A 26,794-nucleotide genomic window follows, 5' to 3' on the forward strand; every position below is an offset into this window, starting at 1 on the left:
CAAAGAAGAAACACAATGATTGCTTTTTAAAGACACGATGGTCTTCAAAGAATATCCTAGGGAGTCCACTAAAAAAATTAATTAAAACAATAATTACAGCAAAAGAACAGTGCATAAAATAAATCCTTCTAAACCATCAGCTTTCCTACACATTACTAACTAAACTCAACAAGAAGAGATAGAAGAGAGTCCATTCCAAAATAAATAATGAATATATAAAAGATTTAGAGATCTCCTGTCAATTCACACATGGGAATTATATGAATAGAACTAAAAAAAAACTATTATGGAAATAGTAATTGCTTATCGTTGGGTCTCCCCAATATTTTTAAATGATAATTCTGTCTGAATTAATTCAGTTGTTCAACAGCATGTCAATCAACAATCAAAAGATTAATTTAGAGAACTAGAAAAAAAATAAAATTCATCTGAGAAACAGAAGATCAAGTTTCTTAAGGGAAATAATGAAAAAATATGAGAAGAAAGGGGAGCTCACAAAATTAGATATCACACTGTACTACAAAGTAGCATTCATTACAACTATTTGGTACTGCCTAAAAAAACCCCAGAAGAGTCAATAAGTGGAACAGATAATACAACATACAGAAATAAATGAATGTAGTAGTGTTCATTAAATTCAAAGACCACATTTACTGGGCTGACAAAAACCGCTAAGGAAATTGAAAACTAATCTGGAAGAAACTAAGATTAGACCAAAATTCACACTATATGCCATAATAAGCTACAAATGGATATGTGACCTAGATAAAAGGTCACATCATAAACAAAAGAACCAGGAAGAAAATAATTTTCATAACTGTGCATAAAGGAAAGTATCATGACTAAACAAGGAATAGAGAAGATCACTGAAGATAAAAATAAACAATTTTGATTCCATAAAAGCAAAAAAGTTTTGCACAAAAAAACCCCAATGTAATTAAAATTAGAAGGGAAATAAACTGAGAAAAAAATATCTGAAGCAAGTTTCTTTAATAAATGTCTCATATCTAAGATATATAAGGAATTGATTCAAATATACAAGAATGACAGTCATTTCCCAAAAGATAAATGTTCCAAAGCTTGAAACAGGCAGTTCTCAAAGAAAGAAATCCAACTGATGTTAACAGTGGTTTTTTAAAAATGCTACAAATTTCCACTAAAGAAATGCAAATTAAAATAATGCTATGCTTTTACTTCACACCCACCAAATTAGCAAAGTAGACAAAAAAAGGAAAATGACGAATGTTATAATGGCTTCAGGAAGATGGGCACAATGATTAGTGGAGCTGTGAATTCATGCAGCAGTGGGGATCCTGGAGCCTTGAGGCCACATGTATTCTTCTAGGTCCTTGGGTGCAGCCTTTTGATTCAGTCCAAGTTTTACAGAACCAAGATTTTTTCTGTAAAATTTGGACTCAGTCAAAGGGCCACACTTAAGGACCAAGCAGACCACCATGCGGCCTCAAGGTCACAGGTTCCCCAACCCTGATAGTCATTTTGGAAAACAATTTGAAGCTATGCCTAAAAAGCCAATGAACTTTGACCCAACAATGCCATTAACAGTACTATACCCCAAAGAGACCAAAAAAGAAGCACACATATGTACAAAAATACTTATAAAGGCCTTTTTTCCTTCCTTCCTTCCTCTTTTTATTAAAGCAAGAATATGCAACAAGAATTCAGTGGTATTTAGCTTTTCTGGACTCAGCCCACCTTGTATCCATCTAAAAACAGATTGAAAACATTGAAAACAAATCATCAAAGCAGATCATCAAAGTATGATGATTCTCCTGGGCTTAAGCACCCACCAAGTATGAGAGACCCAGATTTCACATGAGTGAGACATTTTATGTCCCTAGATGATCAGGAAACTATATCAGGGAAGCTAAAACCAAACAAGCCCTAGGACAGTTTAGTCTTCTTTTAGATAAAATCTTTCCATCTTGTAGGTGGGAGAAAAGAAGTTGCACCAGGGACCTGATTACTGGTTGCTAGTTTCTTTACACTTGAAAAAACTTGTTTGAATTGAAGCAGAATGAAGTGAACAGGACCAGGAGAACAATTTATACTGTAATAACAAAAATGTAAAAATCAGCAATTTTGCAAGCTGTAAGAATACTGATCAATGAAATGATCGGCCATGATTCCAGAGAACTGATAATGATTAATAATGATCCCCAGCTCCTGACAAAAAGATGACGGATAATCCACAGAATGAAAAGCACACTTTTGGATATTTGTTTTATTTGACTATGAATATTTGTAACAAAGATTTTCTTTTATCTTTTTCTTTCTGGAGGATAAGAGAAAGAAATGTATGATAATTGGAAAAATAAAATTTAATTTTAAGAAAAAGCAATTAGGGGGGCAGAGTCAAGATGGTGGAGTAGAAAGATGCATATATGCTAATGCTTTCTCCACAGCCCACAAAATACCTGTAAAAAATGACTGTCAACAAATTCTAGAGCAGCAGAAGCCACAGAATGACAAAGTGAAAGAGATTTCCAGCTAAAGGTAACCTGGAAGGCCAACAGGAAACGTCTATCCCATGGGACACTGAACAGAGCCCAGCTCTGGCTGCATGGCATGGGGAGGAACAGGACCAGAATGTACCTTCAGGGCAGAATCCCTAGCAGGGAGGGTCCCAGATCCCTCAACCCACAAGCAATAAAGAAAGCTTCAAAGGTCAGTATGGGAGAGTTTTCTCAGCTGGACAAGAGGGGAATGGGGTCCCCCCAGCACTGGCCCCAGGTGGCAGCAGAGGGGGCAGCAGCAGCAGCAGCAGCAGTGGGTGGCAGGCAACTACAGTGGCTATGGAAGCAGCCTGGGTCCATTGTCCCAGCAGCTCAGCTTGAAGCCTCTGGGGGAACTGAGCAGGGAATCTGAACCTCAGCCCTCAGTGGCAGTCCCACCCCCACCTAAAGCTCCTAGAGCAATTGAGCAGCTGATCTGAATCTCAGCCCTGAGCATGGTCCTGGAGGGAGGAGGAGCACTAAGACCCTCCCCTTGACAAAAGATTCAGAAATCAAGTAACTGGCTGGAAAAATGCCCCAAAAAAGGGAAAAAAAATAAGACCATAGAAGATTACTTTCTTGGTGAACAGGTATCTCCTTCTATCCTTTTGGAAAGGGTAGAACAAGGCATACTGCCAGAGGAAGTCAAGGCTTCTGCATCCAGTACCTCCAAAATAAATATGCAATGGTCTCAGGCCATGGAAGAACTTGAAAAGTGAGTAGCTTGCTAAAGGAGACTCAAAAAAAAAAATGCTGAAGAAAATAACCCTTTTAAAAATATGCTAAGTAACTTAATTGGAAAAAGAGGTCCAAAAAGCCAATGAGGAGAAGAAGGCTTTAAAAAGCAGAATAGACAAATGGAAAAGGAGGTTCAAAAGCTCACTGAAGAAAATAGTTCTTTAAAACTGAGTGGAATAAAATAACTTTATGAGAAACCAAGAAATTACAAAACAAAACCAAAACAATGAAAAAATAGAAGATAATGTGAAATATCTCACTGGAAAAACAACTGACCTAGAAAATAGATCCAAGAAAGATAATTTAAAAATTATGGGACTATCTGAAAGCCATGATCAAAAAAAGAGCCTAGACATCATCTTTCATGAAGAAATTCACCCATCACCTCCTGAAAGAGACCCAAAAAGAGAAACTCCTAGGAATATTGTAGCCAAATTTCAGAGTTCCCAGGTCAAGGAGAAAATATTGCAGCTAGAAAGAAACAATTCGAGTATTGTGGAAATAAAATCAGGGTAACATAGGATCTGGCAGGTTCTACATTAAGGAAATTGAAGGGCTGGGAAGAGGATATTCCAGAAGTCAAAGGAACTGGGATTAAAACCAAGAATCACCTACACAGCAAAACCGAGTATAATACTTCAGGGGAAAAAAATGGTCATTCAATGATATAGAGGACTTTCAAGCATTCATGAAGAAAAGACCAGAACTGAATAGAAAATCTGACTTTCAAACACAAGAATCAAGAGAACCATGAAAAGGTAAACAAGAAAGAGAAATTATAAAGAACTTCCTAAAGCTGAACTGTTTATATTCCTATGTGGAAAGATAATATTTGTAACTTTTGAGACTTTTCTCAGTATTTGGGTAGGTGGAGGGATTATACACACACACACACACACACACACACACACACACAGGCAGAGAGTACAGGTTGAGTTGAATCAGAAGAAATGATATCCATAGAAAATTAAATTAAGGAGGGAGAGAGGAAAATATTGGGAGGAGAAAGGGAGAAATGGAATGGGGCAGACTATAACTCATAAAAGAGATAAGAAAAATCTTTTTCAATGGAGGAGAAAAGGGAGGAGGTGAGAGGGGGAAAGTAAAGTTTACTCTCTTCACATATGGCTTAAGGAGGGAATAATATGCTCACTAAACTTGTTATGAAAATCTGTCTTATATTGCAGAAAAGTAGGGGAGAAGGGGACAAATGGGGTGAGGGAGATGGTAGAAGGAAGGATAAATGGGAGAAGGGAGTAACTAGAAGTAAACACTTTTGGGAAGAGACAAAGTCAAATGAGAGACTAGAAAAAAAGGGGAGGTAAGGTAGGATAGAGGGCAATATAGTTAGTCTTACACAACATGGCTATTATGGAAGTCTTTTGCAAAATGACACATATATAGCCTGTATTGAATTGCTTGCTTTTTCAGTGGGGATGGGTGGGGAGGGAAGGAGGGAGAGAAGTTGGAATTCAAAGTATTAGAAATGAATGTTGAGAATTGTTATTGCATATAACTGGGAAATAAGAAATACGGGTTATAAGGTATAAAAATCTAACTGGCCCTACAAGAAAAGAGAGAAGATGGGGATAAAGGGAAGGGTGGAATATGATAGAAGGGAGGGCAAATTGAGGGATGGGGTAATCAGAATGCAATGTGCAATGGGGTGGGGGGAGGGGAGAGATGGGGAGAAAAATTGGAACTCAAAACTTTGTGGAAGTGAATGTTGAAATCTAAAAATAAATAAAACTATTTTTTAAAAAAAAGGAAAAGCAATTACAAAAAAAGATAGATTCAGAGAAACCTGGTGAGACTTGTATAAACTGATGCAGAATGAAGTGAGCAGAACCAGGAGAATATTTCATGTAGTAACAACTTTTAAAGAAAATAATGTGGAAAGGGTTAAGCACTCTAATCAATGCAATGACCAGCTGTGACTCCAGAAGACCCGTGACCAAGCATACAACCTGCCTGTTGACATAGAGTTGACTACAACACTGAGACATACAGTTTTTGGACATGGCAAATGTATGTGTTGGTTTTGCTTGACTATGATTGTTTATTACAAATTGTGTTTTTCCTTTTCATATTGGGTGGGGGAAGGTAGGGAGAAAGAAAAGCCAGTGATTGTATTGGGGACGGAGAAGAAAAGAAATAAGATGATCACTGAAACATCATTAGAAGTTCAGAGAAGGGAACAGAGAAGGTGATTCAGAGGGAAACAGATAAGTAGGGCAGATAAGAAAGTGACAAGTTGAATTGATCATATTTTTTTAAAAGCAAGCTGAAGATAATAGAGATCTGTGGTTTCACACATAATCCTCTCCTTTTCTTCCTCTCTGTCCCTCTCAGTCTCTCTCTCTCTCTCTTCTCTCTCTCTCTCTCTCTCTCTCTCTCTCTCTTCTCCCTCCTTCCCTCCCTCTGTCTTTGTCTTTCTGTGTCTTTGTCTGTCTTTTCTGTCTCTCTCTCTTTCTGTCTCTGTCTCTTTGTGTCTCTGTGTTTCTGTCTCTGTCTCTCTGTCTCTCTTTGTCTGTCTATTTCTCTCTTTCTCTCTCTCTGTCTCTGTTTTTCTTTGTCTTTCCATCTCTGTCTCCCTGTGTCTCTGTTTCTGTCTCTGTCTCTCTGTCTCTGTTTCTATCTCTGTGTCTCTCCATCTCGCTCTGATTTTCTCTGTCTTTCTGTCTCTGTCTCCTTGTGTCTCTGTGTTTCTGTCTCTGTGTCTCTGTCTCTGTCCTTCTCTGTCTCTCTCTGTGTGTGTCTCTCTGTTTCTCTTTCTCTCTCTCTCTCTCTCTCTCTCTCTCTCTCTCTCTCATTCAGAATAGAGAGAAAAAGTCCTTCAGCCAGTGAAGCATATTTTTATAAAAATTCCAGAGGATTAGCGTATCTGCCAAAACACAACCACAAGAGAAGGAGGGGAGGGGCAGAAGATAACTGTCTTCAAATAGTTGAAGGATTTTCAAGGAGGAAAAAGCCTGGAATATTAGAACTGAAAGGAACTTCAGAGGTCATCTAGTCACACCACCTTATCTTACATGTTACAGCAAAGAAATAAACAAGAATTCTTGTTCTGAGGCAAATTCAGTTGTTTTGTTTTTCTTTTGGGGGGATTGGGGAGGAGGAGGAGGACAGCTTTAAACAGAGCACATTGGCACATATCAACATGACTTGATCCAAGGTATACTAACATGTTTCAGATCCCCAGGGTAGGTCATTGACAGTCTGTTCATGTTGGGTACAGTAAAATTCATGACCAGGGAAAGTCAAAGGGAAGGACTCTTGGTTGGCTCGAGTGTGGCTTTCTTAGCTCATAGCTCTGGGTAGGAGAATGGGGGAGAGATTGGCTTCCCTGCCTTTGCCAGTTCTTTATGACTCACAGATCTTTGTCAATGCTGAGTTGCCTGACCTGAGGAAAAGAGCACCCCCTGCCATCACACTAATACCCTGAAGGGAGTAAATATAAACCCCAGATACTGGCTGTTGCTCAGTTGCATCAGACTCTTCATGACCCCACGGACTATCCTGTTTATGGGGTTTTCTTGGCAAAGATACCAGAGTGGTTTGCTATTGCCTTCATCCAGTGATGAACAAAGAGAGGTTAAATGATTTCCTTTGAGTCACACAGCTAGTGAAGGTCTGAGGCCAGATTTGAAATCAGGCCTTCCTGACTCCAAGCCCAGTGCTCTATCCATTAAATCACCTAGCTGTCTCTTCCAGATATTGGTATTGATGGGGTGCTTGGGCCCCAACTGTAAAATCACATTTCTCTTTAAAAATCACATTTCTCCCTAGCCTCAAAATACTATCCCAGGCACTTTCTCCCCAGTCCAAGGACACAGCCTGCCCTAGCAACAACCGTTATCTCCCTTCCTGCTACAGTAGCCAGCTGTACCTATAGAACTTGTTAGTCTGAACTGACCGAACAGGCTGTGCACTGGGTCATAATGACATTTACTACTCACTGACCAATCATATGTATCCTAGACTTGGACATACCTATACTCCCTTACATTTATCTTGTCTAACAAGACATTGATGAGAGCAACCTGGTATTTCTGAGCCAGCCCTGACCACTAGTTGATTTAATGATGTTTCAGACCTAAAACCACACCTCCAGGTACACTCCCCCTTGGGCTATTTCCCGATGAACTCTGAGTAAAATATCTGCACAGCAGATACCAAAAGTGCATGTTCTTTTATGAACTGGCCATTCCTTAACCACTCCCTAATCCCACCCCAAAACACCCAGTTAACATATTTGGCACATGCTTCACTATAGAATAAGGATATAAACTTTCCCGGTACCCCTCTAAGGTTGCAGGTTCCCTAAGAACTCTTGCCCTCTGAAAAGTGTAATAAGTCTTTACCTTGACCTCAACAATGATTGAGTCCACGAATTCTTCTCCAGAAGACCTGCCCCTGGTACCCCCATCTTTGTGGGTCCCTTCCAGTCTTCATCAGTATCGTAGAACAAATCCCCTTTGGCCCTATGCTAGACAACAGAAATCTAGAGAGGTGAAGTCACTTGATTAAAGTCACAAATTTAGTGGCAGAAACAGCACAAGAATACAGATCTTTTTACTCTAATGAGGTAGTATTCTTTTAATACATCATGCTCTCTATCCAAAAAGCAGTATCTCTTTCTCCAAACAGTATAATAATAATGATGACAGTAATAGAAACACCAACAACAATACTATTGCCTTGTAATAATTAATACAAATAATAATGATAATACTGCCTTAATTGATATAGCCCTTTGTGGAGTAGAAAATACTTTTCTTACAACAACCACTCCATGAGCCAGGCAGTGTAAGTATTATTTGACCTCATTTTACAGACAAGAAGTCAGTCTCAGAGAGATTGTGATTTGCTCAGGGTGCACAACTAGTAAGAGGTGAAACTCATTGTACGGTGAAAAGATGTTCTCTTTGGAGCCCAAGCATGTCAGTCCGAATCCTTTTCCTGCCACTTACTACCCAAGTGACTTTGGAGAAGTCACTTAATCTCTTGGGCCTCAGTTTCTTCATCTGTAAAATGGAGTGAGACTAGATAACCTTTAAGATCCCTTTCTTACTCAGTTTCTATCATCCTATGACTCCAACCCTAAACCCAATGTTCTCTCTTGTTCCTTTTCACATAGGAAGCCTTTTCTGATCCCCAGATCCCCAGCTCCCCCCTTTAACCTAAGCTGCCTTCCTCCCTCTTACCTTTATATCTGTTTTGTATATGCTTATATAGATGCTTCCTGTTTCCTCTGATAGGATATCTAATTTTTGTCTTTAGATCCTCAGTGTCTGGTACATTGCAAACTGCTGATTGATTGATATACTTGATTTGTCTATAATAAGAAACCCAAAGTTATCAGCCTCACTCTCTGCTTCAGTCATTGAAGTCCAGTGGCAAAGCACAAGTCAAGAGGGCTGACAACGGCCTGGGATGTAGTGATGCAGTAGGTGACTTAAATCCAATTCTCGCACAAGTCAAGAATTTGCCCTTGTAATATCCTTGCTCCTCTTCTAGAACAAAAGATGAACCACAGCGAGGAAAGCCCTGTTCATCACAACTATTTTTGCTTTTTATTTGTTTGGTTTTTGTCTGTCTCAGACTCCTTATTCAATTCAAGATAGTCAAAAATTAACAAGAATTAAGCTTCCTTTCTCATTAGCCTCTTTCCCTCCTCTGGCAAATTCCTTGAGAAGGAGGACTGGTTTTTCTTCTTGTTTTTGGTTTTGATCCCCCTCCCCCCTTTTTTTTTAATCCTCAGCTTAGCACAGTGCCTGGTACATGTATTACTGCTGTGCATTTGCTCAGGAGTATCTGACTCCTTGTGACCCTGTGGACCATCCTGTTTGTGGATTTTACTTGGCAAAGATGCTGGAGCAGCTTGTCATTTCCTTCTCTAGTGGATGAAAGCAAACAAAACTGAAGTGACTTGCCCAGGATCACAAAGCTAGTGAGTGTCTGAGGCTACATTTGAACTCAGGTCTTCCTTACTACTGCCCTATACACCTGGCACACAATAGGCACTAAATAAAGCTAGTTAGCCGACTAACTTAGCTCTGGCCCTATGCAGACACAAAAGGGTCTAATTTTGCTTTCTCTGGTATTAATAGACTTCTAACTCGGAGTGTATTTATTGCTGAAAACCTCAAGGCAGGCAGGTAAATTTAGAACCAACACATAGAAGCTGCAGGGTTGCAGATTTTTGGCTCAAAATGAAAAACAAAAAACTTCTTTCCTCGTAATTAGGATCACAGAGTTGAGCCGGAAAGACACTAAGAGTTCACATAGGCTCAACCTCATCATTTTACAGATGGGAAACTGGGCCCCTGAGAAGGTAAGAGGCTCATCTAAGATCACATAAGTAGTAAGTGCCAGACCTAGAACTAGATCCCAGGTGCTTTCCATCATACCAGGCTTCCTAACAAAGACAGAAACTCTCTGCATTAAGAGAGGGATCCATTCCAAGACCAGTGATGGGATACTGTATTATCTCCCTTAATCAGATCATCTAGATGTTTTGGGTCAGCTCTGGGCACCTTTTAGAAAGGATATGGACAGGCTAAGAAATGTCCAGAAAAGGGAAATCAGGACAGAGAGTCTCCAGCCCAGGCTGTATGAAGACTAGTTGGAGCCAATAGGATTGGTTAGTTTGGAAAAGAGAAGACTTAGAAGGGGCATGATATAGCTGTCTTGATGTTGAGGTTTAGGGGTGCTCAGGACCCCAAAATGCTGGCACCCTGGGTCCTGCCCAAATGAATTTGACTCGAGCCTCCTTTCAGCCAAAGAAATACAAAGTTTATTAAAGATCTACCATATTGGCCAGACTCTTAAAGGAATCTGAGTATTTTTAACACTTATGCCAGCAGACCAGACTGAATCTGAGCTACATTGAATCTGAGCACATTCATGGAGGCAAGATGGATCTTATATACAGAAAGACTGTGGGAGGGATCTAGGGGTGGTCAAATAGTCTGGGGTGACTAGAGAAGGGGTTTAGGGAAGGTCTTGATGGGAGTGGCCAATAGCTGAGGTAACTAGAGGTAAGACACCAGGAACCAAGAAAATGGGATTTTGATGGAATCAAGGATGGGAAGTAGCCAGAGGCTATTTGGAGGCAACAGACAATGGAGGTTAAGGCTAGGTTAAGGGTAACAGATTTGGGTATGAAAAGCCAGATCAAGTGGGAAACTTCTAGGAGAGTTCAAGGGAGCTGCCAGAGCTTATACCTCATCTTTGAGGGATGTCTTGTGAAATAGGAAGTGAATTTGTTTTATTTGATCCCAGAAGACAGAGTTAGAAATAATGTATATATGTCATGAAGAGACACATTTTGGCTTGGTGTCAAGATAAACTTCCTAAGATAGGAGTTACCCAGAAACGCAATGGGATGCTAGTAAATATTTAACTGACTCTGGAACAGGATACACTTTTAAAAAGTTTAATCTGTTATTTTTTCCATGACTTTTTAAAGTCTAGAATCAAGGACCAGGAACCCGTGGCCTCAAGGCCACATGTAGCCCTCTAGGTCCTCAAGAGTGGTCCTTTGACTGACTCCAAACTTCACAAAACAAATTCCCTTAATAAAAGGATTTGTTCTGTAAAACTTGGACTCAGTCAAAATGCCACATGTGGCCTCAAAGCAGGTTCCCCACCCCTGGTCCAGATAATCAACAAAACAAAAAAGAATCAAGCCTTAATTTGTAGCATTTGCCCATTTCTGGGATGTAAATTTTATTGTTGTTCAGTAGTTTCAGTCCTGTCCAACTCTTCATGACCCCACTTTGGGGTTTTCTTGACAAAGCTGCTGGAGTGGTTTGCCATTTCTTTCTCCAGCTTATTTTACAGATGAGGAAACTGAGGTCAATGGGGTTAAGTAACTTGCCCAGAGACCCATAGTTAACAAGTGTCTGATGCCAGATTGGAACTCATAAAGATGAGGGATGCCCAGCTCAGTCCTCTATCCATTGTGCCACCTAGATGGCCACTCACACTGAAATCCGGGTGGCTCCTGTATACCCCTGGTGCAAAATAGTGGGTTCTCTTTCACTGGAGGATTTCAAACAAAAGCTGGATGACCTTTTGGTCTGTTCAGTGTGGTCTCCTGAGGATCCTTTTTGGGGTGTGGGTTAGAAGAGAGGGTCAATAAAGTTCCTTCTGACTCTGAAAAGGTGTGATTTTGCTTCTATAATCTTGCAAGGTAATTAAGTTCTTAGCACTGCAGGTACTCCGACAGAAGCTGTTGTTGTTGGGGTTTTTTTTTCTTCTTCTTGAAGAGGACCATGACATCATAGAGATTATTCCATAACATACAAGTGAATGGGATTTAAGTGAGGCAGGGCTGTGAGAAGTCACCAGCCTCACTTTCTCCTAGGGAACCATCTGGGTCCAGTGGCCATATAGACATGAGGATGACTGATGATAGCCCCTGGCCATCTGTCAGTGATTATTATGGAAGAGATTCCTGCATGGAGTGGGAAGTTGAACTAGATCAATGGTATCAAACTGAAATAGAAAGGGGATGCTATACATAAGGATCCCTATGCACTTAATATGCACTTAGAAAACCATATATTATGTATGTTCTTTTGTATTTTTTTACTTATTTTGTTAAATATTTCCCAGCTATATTTTAATCTGGATCAAAAGTACTGGACATTGCTGTGGGTGCTTTGTTTGACACTTCTGGACTAGATGACTTCTAAGGGTCCTGGAAACCTTGAAACTCTAAACTCCTGAAGCTGTAGATGACTAGGCATTCTTTGTTGTCTGGGCTTACTGTTCAAAATAATTGTATTCCAGGGCTTAGGAAAACACCTGGTATAAAACAAGCACTTAATAAAGGCCTTTTTAATCAGCCATTCATCTATCCATCCATTCATTCAAGCTCCTTTATGATGTAATTTAGAGTTTGAGGTGAATGGACCATAGTTTTATTTAGAATATTTCCTTCTTTGGTAGAATCTTTTCATTTTCTTTTTAATAGACCATTCTATACTTCATTTTATTAAGCCTCACTCACTGAATGGGCTCTGCCTCAGTCAAACTGAGATATGCTAAAGACCTTAGCTTGAAAAGGCCAAGGTCCCCCACTGTATCCTGGGCCAACTCCAATTGCCCAGATGAGTATCTGGCCACTGGACCTAGATGGCTCTGAAGGAGAAAGTGAGGCTGGTGACTTTGCATAGCCCTTCCTCACATGAATCCAATTCACTTGAATGGCATGGCATTGTCTCCCTGATGTCATGGTCCTCCTTGAGAACAAAGGACAGACAGCAGTAGCAGACTATTCAGACGCCAATTTAATATAAAGTCTTTAGGCTGTTATTTAGGTGGATGGGCTGGTGCATGATTTTATTTTTATTTTATTTTATTTACAGTCTTATTTATAAACCCTTTGAAAATATGGGAAAACCTTGACAAATAAGCTTAATGCCCCACCACATAAAGCTGCTCATTGACAAATTCCTCAAGTGGCCAGTAACATTCAATGGATTTCCAGGAAGTGGAACAAATGAACTGATCTGAATTTTCTTTATTTGTGGCATTTATTATAAAGTAGTTTGCCAGGGCTCACTGCGAGGAGACAGCAGCCCCATTCCATCTACCTTCCAGTTAGAGCAGATTACATTTCCCAGGTTCCCTCCCACCTCACTTTCCTCTTGATACTCCAAAATGAAATCCATTATTCACTGTAATTTTTCCCAGGCAGATTTTAAGAGGGTTGCGTGTATGTGTGTGTGTATGTAAGTGTGTGTCCATTTTCAAATTCTTCCCTACACTCTGTCAGAGTCCCCTCTGGCAAAATCTTGTCCTACTTATGGATAAAGCAAAGTACTTAGCCTTCTATGGGAAAAGCAAACTTTTACCAAGAGGAATATAATTGAAATTCTCTTTAATTTTGTTCATGGCAAACAAACCTTTGCTTTCTCTGTCTTGCATTTCTTCTTCTCTCTTCTTCCCCAGTCCCCAATACAACAAGATCATTTCACCCAGTATCTTCAGTGATTAGTCACAAAGCTGTAAAAAAAAAAAAAACCCAGAAAAAAACAACTTTGGCCTGTCAAAGGTATTGTCAATTGAATGTTGAACTTGAAGTCAGGATTTGGTTGTTCACTCGTTCCAGCTGTGTCTGACTCTTTGTGACCCCATTTGGAGTTTTCCTGGCAAAGACACTGGAGTAGCTTGCCATTTCCTTCTCCAGCTCATTTTACAGATGAGGAAACTGAGGCAGACAGGGTGAAGTGACTTACCCAGGATCATACAGCTAATAAGTGTCTGAGGCTGGATTAGAATTTAGGAAAATAAGTTTGTTTTTCTGACTCTAGGCCCGGAGGTCTACCTACTGCCTCTTAAAGTCAGGAAGCCTAAGTCCAAATCCTACTCCAGCTACTTTCTAGTTACACTTCCTTGGCCAAGTCATTTAACATCTCTCAGCTTCTAGCTCCCCATTTGTAAAACGGAGATAATAATAGCACTTCTCTCATGAGGTTATTGTGAGGAACAGATATCATACTGAGAAACCCTTGGCAAACCTTAAAGCTCTCTATAAATACTAGCTTCTCTTGTTACAAATCCCCCTTTCACCCAGTTGAACAACCTGAAACCCAGAGATAGGGAATGACTTCCTCTACTTAATACAGGTGGTGAGTGGCACAGGACAGAAACAACTTTTAAACTCCAGATCTCACTGTTCCTCCAATATGAGCCTCCTTCTCCCACCCCTGGGCCATTGTGTGGGCTCCTTTCCTTTCCTGGAATGCATTTTCTCCTAATATCCTAGTCTATGTGTATGTTGTAGCCAGCTCCAATTGAGTTGCAAGAGCCACTCATTAAAATTTCAGTGTGACCATTTACACCTCAGAAATGGGCAAATGCTACAAATCAGGGCTTGATTTATTGTTTTGCTGATTGTCTAGACTTTTAAGAAAGTGATGGAGAAAATGTTAATAGTGCAGAGTAAACTTAAAAGTGTGTTTGTACAGGCATTTTTTCCCCTTAGAGAAGCAGCTGTTAATCATTTCCCAGCACACCCCTGCCTATGCCTCTTGGAATCATTTCCTTTAAGGTTCAACATAATCTCCCCTTTCTCCATGAGGTCAGTTCTGATTCCTTAGAACTGTGAGTACTTTCCCACAAAACATTACCTTGCATTTCTTAGCATGTACTTTAATGAGTTTATGTCATTTTCCCTAAGGCATTTATTAAGTACCAACCTATGTTCCAGGTAATGGCAATGGATACTGGGTGTGCAAAATCAGAGTCCTTTCCCTAGGGAGCTTACATTCTAACTGAGGAGTCCAACATGGATATATATGGGCATATACAAGATACAGACACAATGAATACAAGAGAGTTTCAAGAAAGAGAACAATAAGAATTGGGGGAAGTCAAGGAAGGTTTCATGCAGAAAATGGTGCTTGAGTTGAGTCATGAAGGAACCTCTGGATTCCAAGAGCTGAAGGTGAGAAGTTATAGCATTAGGGACATGAGGTTCAGTTAAAGAAAAGACAAGATAGAGGAGATAGAGCATAGTGTGGGAGGAATAGCCAGTAAGCCAGAAGAGCTGGATCATAGAGTGTGGGAAAGACTCTAATGTATATGAAGATGTGAAAGATCTTGCCAAATAGATGAGTTTATGCTTGAATCTACAGGGAATAGGCAGCAAGTGGAATTTATGGAATTAAGGGATGATAGAATTATAGTGATATTTTAGGAAATTCACTTTAAAGCTGTGAGAAGGATAGATAGACTGGAAGTAGGGAGAGATATGATTAAGAGACATCAATTAGGTTATTATAATAGTACAGGAGGGGTTAATGAAGTCCTGAACTAGGGTGATGGCTGTGATAGTGGAGAGAAGGGGATGAAACAGAGATGTTTTGGAGATAGAAACAATGATACAAGGTAACTGTTTGGATACTTGGAGTGAGTATGAGTGAGCAGAAGAAGACAGCATTGAGGGTACAAACCTTGGTGATTAGAAAGATGGCGATTCACTCAATAATAATAGGTAAGTTCAGACATGGGGTGGATTTGGGAGGAAAAATGATTAACTCTGTTTTGGACATATTGAGTTTGAAATGCTTATTTGCCACAGAGTTGAAAATAGTCCAACAAGTGACATAGTACTAGGACTGAGAAGAGGGACTAGGGCTGGATATAGAGAACTGAGATAACAATTTAACCCATAGGATCTAATGGGCTCCCCAAGCCAGAGAGTATAGAGAAAAAAGAGAAGAGGGCCCAGGACAAAGCTTTTAAGGATACTCACAGTTAGGACAAGTAACATGAATGATGATCCAGGAGAGGAGACTAAGAAGAAATGGTCAGATAAGTGGGAGGAGAACCAAGAGAGAATATGTCAAGCATGGCATAGTCACTATAAAAGCAGAGAGTTGTGAGATGAAGTGTCATGTGCAAGGAACAGAAAGACAGCTATTTACGCAAGAAAACAGAAAATGCAAAGGGGAGTAATGTATAATATAAAAACTAGAAAGGTAGGTTGCTGCCAGACTGTGAAGGGCTTTAAATGCATATCATGTATATACACTAAAGGACAGTTTGAGACTCCAACATCAGGTTCAGAGAGCACCAGTAATTTACACCCCTGAGGCAATGGACCATGAAGCCTTAGACTCCTCACTCTCAGACATTAGCTATATAGATTGCTCTCATTTACTAGTGAGGCTGTTGTTGTGGTTTGTCCTTCATTCAGGAAGAGGACCATGATATCTGGAAGGTGATGCCATAACTTGCAAGTGAATTGCATTTAAGTGAGGGAGGACTCTACAAAGTCACCAGCCTCACTTTCTCCTCAGGAGTCATCTGGGTCCAGTGGCAAGATACAGATCAGGACAACTGGAGGTGGCCCCAGTGCAATAGGAGACCTTGAACTTTTTAAGCTAAGGTTTTTTGCCAGGTCTCAGTTTGTCTGAGGCAATGCCCATTCAGTGATTAAGGCTAGGTAAGAAATGAGGCAAAAAATGGCATCTTTTACCTAGTCAAAAAAAAATCAGTCTGGTAGGGGAAGGGTTTCTTGCCCAAACAGAAACCATTGCTATTTAGATTCAGTCTGAGCCATCAGAATCCAAACATTGACCAAGTGAGGCTTGGGTTAGGACCTACTATTGGCCAATCAATGAGAACCAGAGTGATTTGGATTTAAGGCATGGTCCACAAAAAAGAAATCTAGCCAGTAAACCCCAAGATATCGTTATATTTCAATCATCAGAATTTATATTCCTTTGGGCAGATCACTGCAGAGAAGGGTATGATTCCCTTCTGTGGAGAGAGGGAGAGAAGGGAGAGCAGGGAGGAAGGGAGGAAGGAAGAAGGGGAGGAAGGAAGGAGGTAAAGGAAAGAAGGAAAGGAAGGAAGGAAGGAAGGAAGGAAGGAAGGAAGGAAGGAAGGAAGGAAGGAAGGAAGGAAGGAAGGAAGGAAGGAAGGAAGGAAGGAAGGAGATACGTTGCCCAACTGGAACTGGCCAGTTGAGTCCCCAGTGGAGTCTCTACTATTACTCCCAGGTTGTTGTTTGTCATTAGACTCCTCAGTCTCAGACATTAGCTATACAGATTGCTCTCATTTGCTACTGAGGCAAGAATCAATAAAGGCACAGAAACTATTTGCTTTTTCATTGACTTCTATCATCTTAATGACCCTAACACTTCTGAAAGTCCCTGAGATCAGTAGAGCCTCCCTCTATTTTCATTATTCTTCAGTTATGTCTGACTCTTTGTGAACCTATTTTGGGGATTTTCTTGGCAAACACGCTGAGGTGGTTTGCCATTTCCTTCTCCAGATCTTTTTGCAGATGAGGAAACCGAGGCAAAGAGGATTAAGTGACTTGCCCAGGGTCAGAAAGCTAGTAAATGTCTAAGGCTAGATGTGAACTCATGAAGATGAATGAGTCTTCCTGATTACAAACCCAGTGCTTTATCCACCGCACATCACGTAGCATTTTTCTATTAAGTAATAGGGTTTTTATTACCTTGTGTGTTAATATATTCAGTGGGAGGCTCAAATGGCACAGTAGAAAGGACACTGTATCTGGAATCAATGGATCTGGGTTCAAATTCTGATTCTGCTACTTGTGTGATTTTAGACAATACTCCTCTTCTCAGAAGTGTAGTTACCTTGTCTATATATAAACTGATGAGGTGTTCTCTAAGATCCTTTCTTCCTCTAAATCCTGTGATCTTATGAATGGACAGGGTGTGGATGAATGCTCTTTAAGCAAGTAGCATGTGTTGTTGCTGAGAATCAGTCACTAACATTTATTAAGTACCTACTATGGAGCAGACTCTTTGCTAAGCCTGGGGATACACAGAACAGCAAAGGACAGTCTGTGTTCTGAGGAAACTCAACAGTTTATTGGGGGAAATAATATGCTAACAACTATGTACAGAAAAGATATTTACAGGTGAAAATGGAGGTAATCAATGGAACGAAGGCACTATATTAGAAAAAGACTTCCTCTAGCTGAAAATTTCTAGCTGAAATTTTAGTTGGGACTTAAAGGAAGTCCGGGAAGCCAGGAGATAGATGTTGAGGGAGAGAATTCCAAGCTTTGGGAATAGCAAATGAAAATGCCTGGAATAGGGAGAGCGTCTTGTCCAAAGAAATTGCTTCTAATTACTGGTGGTCACAGGTAGCTAGGTGGCACAGTAGACTGAGCAGCAGGCCAGTAGTCAAGAAGATCTGAGTTCAAATCCAACATCAGATACTTACTAGTGACCTTGGAAAAGTCACTTCACCCTGTTTGCCTCAGTTTCCTCATTGGTGAAATGAGCTGGTGAAGGAAGGCAAACTACTCCACTATCTTTGCCAAGAAAACACTAAATCGGGTGAAAAACAACTAAGCAAACTCGTCCCTGTCAAAATAACCTTAGAAAAATCATATAACCTCAGTTTCCTCATCTGTAAAATGAAGGGATTGGATTTTGGGTCCCTTTCAACTCTCATTCTACATTCTTATGTTGCTATAATCTCTTTATAATAGCCAATATGACTAGCCCCCAAGTTCTGGTATGCTGGCAATGCTGATGTCCAACTGGAAATTGTGTTTGTCTACAAAGAGACATTTGAGGATGGAGTCAGGGGACTAGGAGGGTTTGAATTGTTCATTTTCCTACAGATTCCTTGTGGGTGTAGTGTGATCTTTAAGTCATTTTTTTTCTCAGATAAAGTTGTAAAGTGTACCCAAATCCTTGGCAGCTCATTCATTGTGTAGAAAATATGAAATTGATGGGCAATCTCTAGCAAATCCCCAGTTGGAGAATAAGGGAAGCTGAAAATCCACATTACATTTATCTCCTAGGCTGTGGAATTGAAAGATTGTGTCAAGTGGGTTGAGCTAGAAGGGAAATTTTACCTGGAGTCAGTCCCAATTCCTCTGCTAAACTAGCAGTCTGATTTTGGCCTCACAGCTTAACCTTCTTGCCCATAGTATGGGGGTAAAAGTATCGGCCTTCATTGTCTCACAGCAACACTGTGAGCTTAAAGTAAAGACCACTGTATACCTGCGATGATTGTAATAGGTCCAGCAGGCAGGAGGAATAGGCAGAGGTTTTGCGATTACAGAAGCCTCAAATAACTCAGGAGGATGTGGAGCCCACAGCATAACCCCAGGAGAGGCCCCATCTAATTTGTCTGTGGCACACAGGCTGTGGGGAAACAAATGAGATTGCCATGGACTTAGTGCGCCCATCTGAATCTCGCCTGACATTTTTTTTCCCAAAACAAAAGCATTATTGACACTTGCTGCTTCCCTCCCCCAGAGATGGATCCCGTGATGGAAGTCTATCATCGATGGGTTTATTCATTCATATGTGCGCTTGAGTCCTGCTGGGGTTTATATTCAGTTCCCAAGGAAACCCTGAAGACATAAGAGCAACAGCTTCCACATGTGTCCTCGAATCCCACTGCTCCCCAGCAGAGGATAAATGAGAGCATATTTAAAAGCCACTTGAAGATGCAGCTGGCGGAATCCCAGGGTTATGGAAGGTAGAGGGTTCTTAATGACAACCGTGTGGAGAAGGAAGATGGGAAATCAAGGCTGAACCTTCCCCGCTGGCGACTTCGCAGAAAACATCCTCTTTTCTCTCAGCCCATTTCCTGACCCATCACAATTTGTTCCTTCCAAAAGCAGGTACAACCATGGTTAAATGAAGAATTTGCGAACCAGTTGACAAAACCAGGTAAAACTCTGAAATTGCTGTAAGGTTTGACTTTGGCATTCACACCTCCACCTCACTTGATAGGCCTCTATTTGGAGGAGAGGCCCCGTTAACAGGTCAACTAAGAGAACCAACCAATTTGCCTGACTTCCCCCTACACCTGCAACTAATAAGAGTTCTTTCCCTGAATTTCCCTAAATCGATTTAGCTGGTATTTTGGGGGGGGGGGGTCTTTTTCTAGAACAACATATACACATAAACTAAGATTGGATGAAAAACAGAAGCAAATCTCTCCCAAATCCTGATTTGCCCACTTTATCTAGGGATACTCTCCAATATCACCAAATTGTGTCATGTTTATCCTTCGTTTTCGAAGAGAAAATGATGACATGACTTGCAGCTGACTTTGTTTTGAGTGAGGGAGGGCTGTGCAAGGTCACCAGCCTCACTTCTCCTCCAGAACCACATGGATCCCGTGACCAGATATTCATCAAGATGACTGGAGATGGCCCAGGAGGCAATGTGGGACCCTGGCCCTTTTAGGCTAAGACCTCTTCAGCTTCTCACTTTGAGTGAGGTAATACCCATTCAGTGAATAGGGCTCTTTAAGAAATGAGTCAAAGGATGGCCCCTTTAATTAGAAAAAAGAAAAAAATCAAAATGGTTGGGGAAGACCCTCAGGATTTGGGCCCTACTGGCTTAGAGAGAATGTCAATGGTAACTATCCTCTTTGGAACAATATTACCAAATAATAACTTTGGAAAATGATTAATACTGAATGAAGGGACCTTGCAGTGCCATACACTAGTGAACCTTTGTTTCTTCTCACTTCTCACCTGGATGCTCTACTTTGTGATTTTTCTGACTGACTTCTCCACCATATCCCAGGAAATTCATTATTGGGAAAATCTCATCCTCCTGCAAGATCCCATCACCCTTGGGATCACCACCACCATTTGATCTGAAGGTGAAGTCATGAATTCTAAAATGTCCAGTTAAAGAGGCAACTCAGCTCAAACACTATCCTTAGTTCTCACCTGGCTGTTGGGATGTTTCTGACTTCTCTGTCATGGGTACCTTCCCTGACATCTGAACCCACCCACCCACCTCCCATCCCTTTTAGCTTCCTTTTGTGTGTTGTCTTTCTGCATTAGATTGTAAGCAACTTGAGGGCAGAGCCTGTCGTTTTCTTGTCTGTATCCTCAGTGTTTAGCACAATGCCTGGCATGAGGTAGATTTATTGACTGACTGAATTTCTCATACACTTTTCTCCCCCTCACCCCCCCCCAAAAAAAAATTGGTTGGGCCAATATTCATGAAATTTGGTCACAGAAAGCATAATGCGATATTCTGCTATTCAGTGAGGCACTGTGGGAGATATGAAGATGAGTAAAAGGAGGCTCTTAATCTTAAAGATCTTTTACTCTAATAAGGAACTTTCAAAAAGCACAGTGATTGCAGGTTTCACTTCAGTCTTTTTCAGTCATATCTGACTCTTTGTAACCCCATTTGGGGTTTTCTTAGGCAAGATATTGGAATGGTGTGCTATTTCCTTCTCCAGCTCATTTTACAGATGAGGAAACTGAGACAAACAGGATAAGTGATTTGCCCAGGGTCACACAGCTAGTTATATCTGAGACATGATTTGAACTTATGTCTCTCTGACTCCAAACTCAGGGCTCTATCCTCTGTACCACCCCTCTGCCTCACAGTGATTACACATAGGGACAATTCAGATAATAATTTACTATAATACGATACCAAAAATTGTGAAATTAAGGGTGGAAATCAATAGCAACTCCAATTTAGAATTTTTTCTACCTGCAATACTCCATTAAGCATTATCAACATTCACTTGTCACAAAAGTAAGGGCTTTGCAAACATTAAAGTGTGACATCAGTGCTAGTTATTACTATTATTACTGACTAAACTTGTGTCGTTATCATCATACAGAACTCCCAGGAGGGAGACTTCTTTTTACCAATGCAGATCAGTATCTGCTATGATTATAATTAGAGAACTGCTTAAGGATACTAAGAGTTAAAGTGACTTGCCCAGGGTCACATAGCTAGTATGTGTTGTCAAAGGTCAAACTTGAACCTGGGTCTTCTGACTCTGCAGCTAGCTTCTGAAATATGCCATGCTGCTTCTCTTTGAGGAAGAAAAATAGGAGAATGGAGGAAGATGATCTCTCTTCTCTCCCTGTTTCTTTCTGTGTGTGTGTGTGTGTGTGTGTGTGTGTGTGTGTGTGTGTGTGTGTCTGTTTTCTCTGTCTCTCTCCATCTCTATGTTTCTCTCTCTCACTTTCTCCCTCCCTCTGTTTCTCTCCTTTCTTTCTCTCTCTCTCTCTCTGTGTCTCTTTCTCACTCTCTATCTCTCCCCTCTTGCCTCTCTGTCTCTCACCGTTCTCTGTCTCTCTCCCTCTGTCTCTGTCTCTCTTTTTTCATTTCTCTCTCTGTTTCTCTCTGTATCTCTTTCTCTATGTTTCTCTCTTTCTGTCTGTCTCTCTGACTCTCTCTCTCTCTCTCTTTCTTTCTCCTCTCCCCCCCCCAAAAAAAACCACAGACCCTTCTTACCACATACCACATTCATGTCTCATGGTCACCTTTGTTCAAGAAATTTTCTGCTAGAGATGCTGCAGGCTGCTAAATCTCTGGCACTTCAGCTTTGAAATTAGAGTTGTAAGGTCTTTAATCTGTTCACAGTTTGAAAAGATGACAGCTGAGAAGAAATAGAATTGAAGTCTATAAAATCTGGAAGGGGGTGGATACGACGCATACAGACGTGCGGCACATTTGGGGAAAGGAGCAGGAAGGAGAACATTTTAAGGACAGCTCAAAGGGAATCCTCCCTCAGTTTGTGCTACCATTTAGATCATTAGGATAAATATTTAGACTTGCTATCTGAGAGGCAACACAGGCAAAACAGTTTCAAAATAAATGCAAGAGATTTTCATGATCTTATTTCACAAATTTTTTTAGAACCACAAGAGGCTGTTAATGGAAATTGATGATCTATAGAATATATCTCTAATATCTAAGATTGGCGTCATGGAAGACAACTCTGCCCTTCTCCTCAGTTCCTTTGGAGGGAGTATTAGTCAGTCAGTCCGTGAACAAACAATTATTAAGCATTTACTATATTTCACAAAGGGCAGGCAGGTGGTACAGTGAATAGAGAGTCAGGTCTGTAGGAAGACCAGAGTTCAAATCTGGCCTTAGACACTTACTGTGTGACTCTGGGCAAGTCACGTCATACCATTTTTGCCTCAATTCATCTGTAAAATGAATTAGAGAAGGAAATAGCAAACTACTCCAGTATCTCTGCCAAGAAAACCCAAAAGAGGTCATGAAGAATTGGACATGACCGAAATGACTAAACAACAACAACATATTTCACAACTTATTCTAAGCATATAAATTATCAAAAAAAAAAGAGTAAAACATGGTCCCTCCTTGCAAGGAGCTAATATTTCTAAAATATTCATAACAGACAAATGTCATACAAATGGAAGACATCAGTTAGAGATAGAATCTGACTGTGAGAGCCTCACACTTCAGATTTACTATTATATTTGGGAATATTTTACTAATCAGAACCCAGAAATACTCATGGGATCCATGAAAATGTAGCTGGATGGAGAGGGAGGGACTTCCAGATGGGGCTCAGACAGCCTCAAATAATAGTTTCTAAAGCTGGAACAAAATTGTATCCTGCTCTGATGCTCACTGTCTAGTTAAACCTCAGCAGTCTGAGAAGCTTCTGAATTTGCAAATAATGGAGTTCCAGAAAACCCTGCTTCTCTTGGGTGTGTGTGGTCTTCCTCCCCACCTTCAGGCCTTCCAACAGAATGGTCATTGAATACCATTTATCAAGAATATAGTAGAAGGGATTCATGAATAGTTGGAGAAGTGGAATAGATGACTTAGCCTTCTTCCAGCTCTATGATTTTATGATGCTGGCAGAGACTCTCAATTTATTCCTTCAGGGTCCCCAGGGCCTTCCTAGGGAAGGCAAGAGAGAAGGAGATGAGTCTCCAGTTTATCTTCCCAGATCTTTATTCTTTCTTCTTTTTGATTAAATCCATTCTCAAGTCATTTTCGGGTCTAGGAATTGTGAAGTCTAACTTGTGTCAGTATGCAAGTCTGGTTGTCTCCTTATCCTCACCCTCCACTCCCACTCCTCCAATCCAACGATACCTTCATTGACTCGGTGAACCTCGACACCACAGTTCTTGTTCTCTTTATTAGCTCTGGTAGTCTTGTGTTCAACTTGGAGGTCAGTGGTGTTGGCCACAAAATGGATCAGAGACTCATAGATTTAGGGTTGGAAAGGACTTCAGAGGACGTATAGACCAAGCCCTTCAGTTTAGAAATGGAGACGTTGAGACTCAAGAAGATGAAATGATTTGCCCAAGACCATGTATGTAACAAGTGGAAAAGCTAGGCTTCAGACCAGTGCCTCTGGTCTTTCTACTGTATCACATAATAGTTCACATTTACATAGCAATTTCGAGGTTTGAAAAGTGCATTATGTACATTATCACATCTGGTCCTCATTCTGCAAGGTAGATACTATTATTATCCCTATTTACAAATGAGAAAACTGAGGTAGGTTAATTGACTTGTCCTGGGACACAAAGCTAGCTAGTAAGTGTTGGAAGCCAGGCTAAAACACAACTCTTACCAACTTTAAATCCATTGCTCTATCTAGTATTCCAAGGATCTAAGGATTCATACATTCAAAAATATTTTTACCAGCCTATTATGAACAAATGTCTATGCTGGGGATTTGCTACTGAGGCATATTTGACTCTTCTTGACCCCATTTGGGGTTTTTATTTGGAGTGATTTGCCATTTATTTCTCCAGTTTATTTTACCGATGAGGGACTGAGGCAAACAGGGCTAAGTGGTTTGACCAGGGTCATATAGCTAGTAAGTGTCTAAGGCCAGATTTGAACCCATGCAGGTGAGTCTTTCTGACTTCAGCCCTGGCACTCTATTGACTTTGCCACCTAACCATCCTATTCTAGGAATAGAAAGATGAAAATGACAGGCTCTCATTCAAGGTATTTATTATATTGTATTTGAGAAAGAGAAGGACATTTCAGATGCAAGATAGGAATAAAGAAAAAAGAGCTCTTAAGAAAAATTTGAGTTAGAGATATCTATTGAATGGATGAATGAATGAAAAAGCATTTATTAAACACTGTGTATGGGCCAAACTGTGCTTAGTACAGGATACACAAACAGAAATTCAAGGTTTCAAGGAAAAGATAAAATGTAAGAGAATTCAGCTACAGAGAGATGGAAAGACCCAGCAACTCTTAGGATGCCCAGGATGTCTGCCCCATAGAAGTGGTTTACTACCACCAAGAAGGGGGGCAGAATAGGGCTGCAGGTCAGGAAGGAGAGGAGATTTTTGCATTCCTTCTGCACAGGGGCAGCACTTGGGGATTTACCAGGAGATGAAAAGAGGACGTGGATATTGATGGGAAGGCTGGGAATGAATTGGGAGCTTGAAGATAGGGGAAGGAGTCTTGCTTGGTCCCAGCTCCAGTTTGGGCCTTTCAGGTTGTCCTAACAGGGACACTGTTAACTGAGGCAATCAAGGATGGCTTCCAGGAGGAGATGTTTGAGCAAATGCCTACACTGGTTTCTTGCTCCGTTACTCAACCTCATTATGGATGATGAGTTATCTGGGATCAACTGAATTCCAGGCAGAGCTGTAATTACAGTGGGGCATTTAGGCTTTTCCTGAGGCCCCCAATTTAGAGTCAATGTTGATAACATTTGCACTGCTTTTGCTGCAAGAACTAAGAATAATTAGTTGAAATAGGAAGGTGACTGATGGTGTGCTTCTTTCTTACCATGGCTATGTTCCCATTTATGGGAATTCCCAAATGTACTGCATGCTCTACTTTCTGAAAATGGTGGGCTCCCTGTGTTGTGATCTTACCACTTTCCACTTTCCTATGGAGGAGTGTCCTCCTGTACCTTTCCTCAAAAACAAACAAACAGAAACCCTGAATTTCATCAGGCACTAAAATTGCTCTGAAGCTAGGAAGTCAGTTTTATCTCCAAGATGTGCCTAACCATCGATAAGGAATAGTAAAAAGGTATTTGTAGTCAAATGATGGCTCTAGGAATGTAGGGATGTTGTTGGGGTTTTTTGGGGGGAGGGAGGTAGTTCTGGACTTTTGATTTTATTAATGGGAAACTCCCAGGTGAAAATTCCCTCCCCTGATACTGCTCAGTAATGGGACTTTAACATAATTTTAGGGAGATTCCTGAGACACTAAGAGATTAATTGATTTGCCCAGGATCACATAGCCAACAAAGCATTTACTACATGCTGGAGACATAACCAGTATGGACTTCAACCTACGTCTTCCTGACTCCGAGACTGTCCTCCTATACATTGTATGACACTATCTCTTGGGCCCTGGCAAAAGGTCCAAGAAAGGTTGAAAAGTGGGGTCACTATTCTGTTCCTTAAGTAAGAAGGACTGGCTGTCCTACCTCATGTTTCTTAGCACTTAGGGTCATGGGATGTTAGAATTCTATTTCATTATATAGAGGAGCAAACTGAGGCCCAGAAAAAGGAAGTGACTTATACCATTTCACAAAGTGTGTTAAGGACAAAGCAGAGATGATCATAGCTCCAGAATTTAAGATTTCAAAGGGATTCTAGGTCATTTAATCCAATTCATACTTGAACAGGAATCCTGTCTACAATATCCCCAACAAGTGATGGAATCCATCTCTTCCTGGAGTCCTCTAGCAATGGAGAAGTCTTTACTTCTTGAGGCAAAAACCCAGACCTTTTTGCATTCAAGTTCAGTGCCCTTCCAACTATAGTCCAACTAGACTGTTGTAAGGTCCTTGAAGAACAAGGAAGTGGATTAAGGGTTTGTTTGTTTGTTTTTTTAATCACTTACAATGACCATGGTGATGATCATGATGATACTGATGAGAATGATAAAGCCTTTGGTACCGGACTCTCTCCTCACTGGTCGAGATTAAAGATTAATGTCCCAAGCCTATAGGAGGGGACTGGGTGGAGCAGAACAGGTGGGTTCTCTTTAGTCTCTTCTGGTTTCCACTTTTGAGATGGAAAATGGATGATACCAGGGCCTATATCAGATTGCTTGCCATCTTGGGGAGGGGTGAGAGGAGAGGGAAAGGGAGGAAGGGAGAGAGAAAATAATTTGGAACTCAAAATCTTATAAAAGTGAATGTTGAAAACTATCTTTACATGTAATTGGAAAAAATAAGGTAAATAAAAGAAAAAGGAAATGGATGACACCAATCTCACTTCAGGTTACTGAAACAAAAAAAGATTCTCGATCTTACATTTATAC

General features: G+C 40.6%; 1 long non-coding RNA gene across 1 annotated transcript; it reads left to right on the plus strand.

The window, feature by feature from the left end:
• The first annotated feature begins 14,542 nt into the window (after positions 1 to 14,542).
• Positions 14,543 to 23,527, plus strand: LOC140497175 (uncharacterized). The gene is made up of 2 exons (XR_011964558.1): positions 14,543 to 14,715; positions 19,031 to 23,527. It is a non-coding gene; the product is annotated as an uncharacterized lncRNA (long non-coding RNA).
• Positions 23,528 to 26,794: the final 3,267 nt, after the last annotated feature.

The sequence above is a fragment of the Notamacropus eugenii genome, chromosome 3 (assembly GCF_028372415.1).
Source record: "Notamacropus eugenii isolate mMacEug1 chromosome 3, mMacEug1.pri_v2, whole genome shotgun sequence".
In the NCBI taxonomy this organism is placed as follows: domain Eukaryota; kingdom Metazoa; phylum Chordata; class Mammalia; order Diprotodontia; family Macropodidae; genus Notamacropus; species Notamacropus eugenii.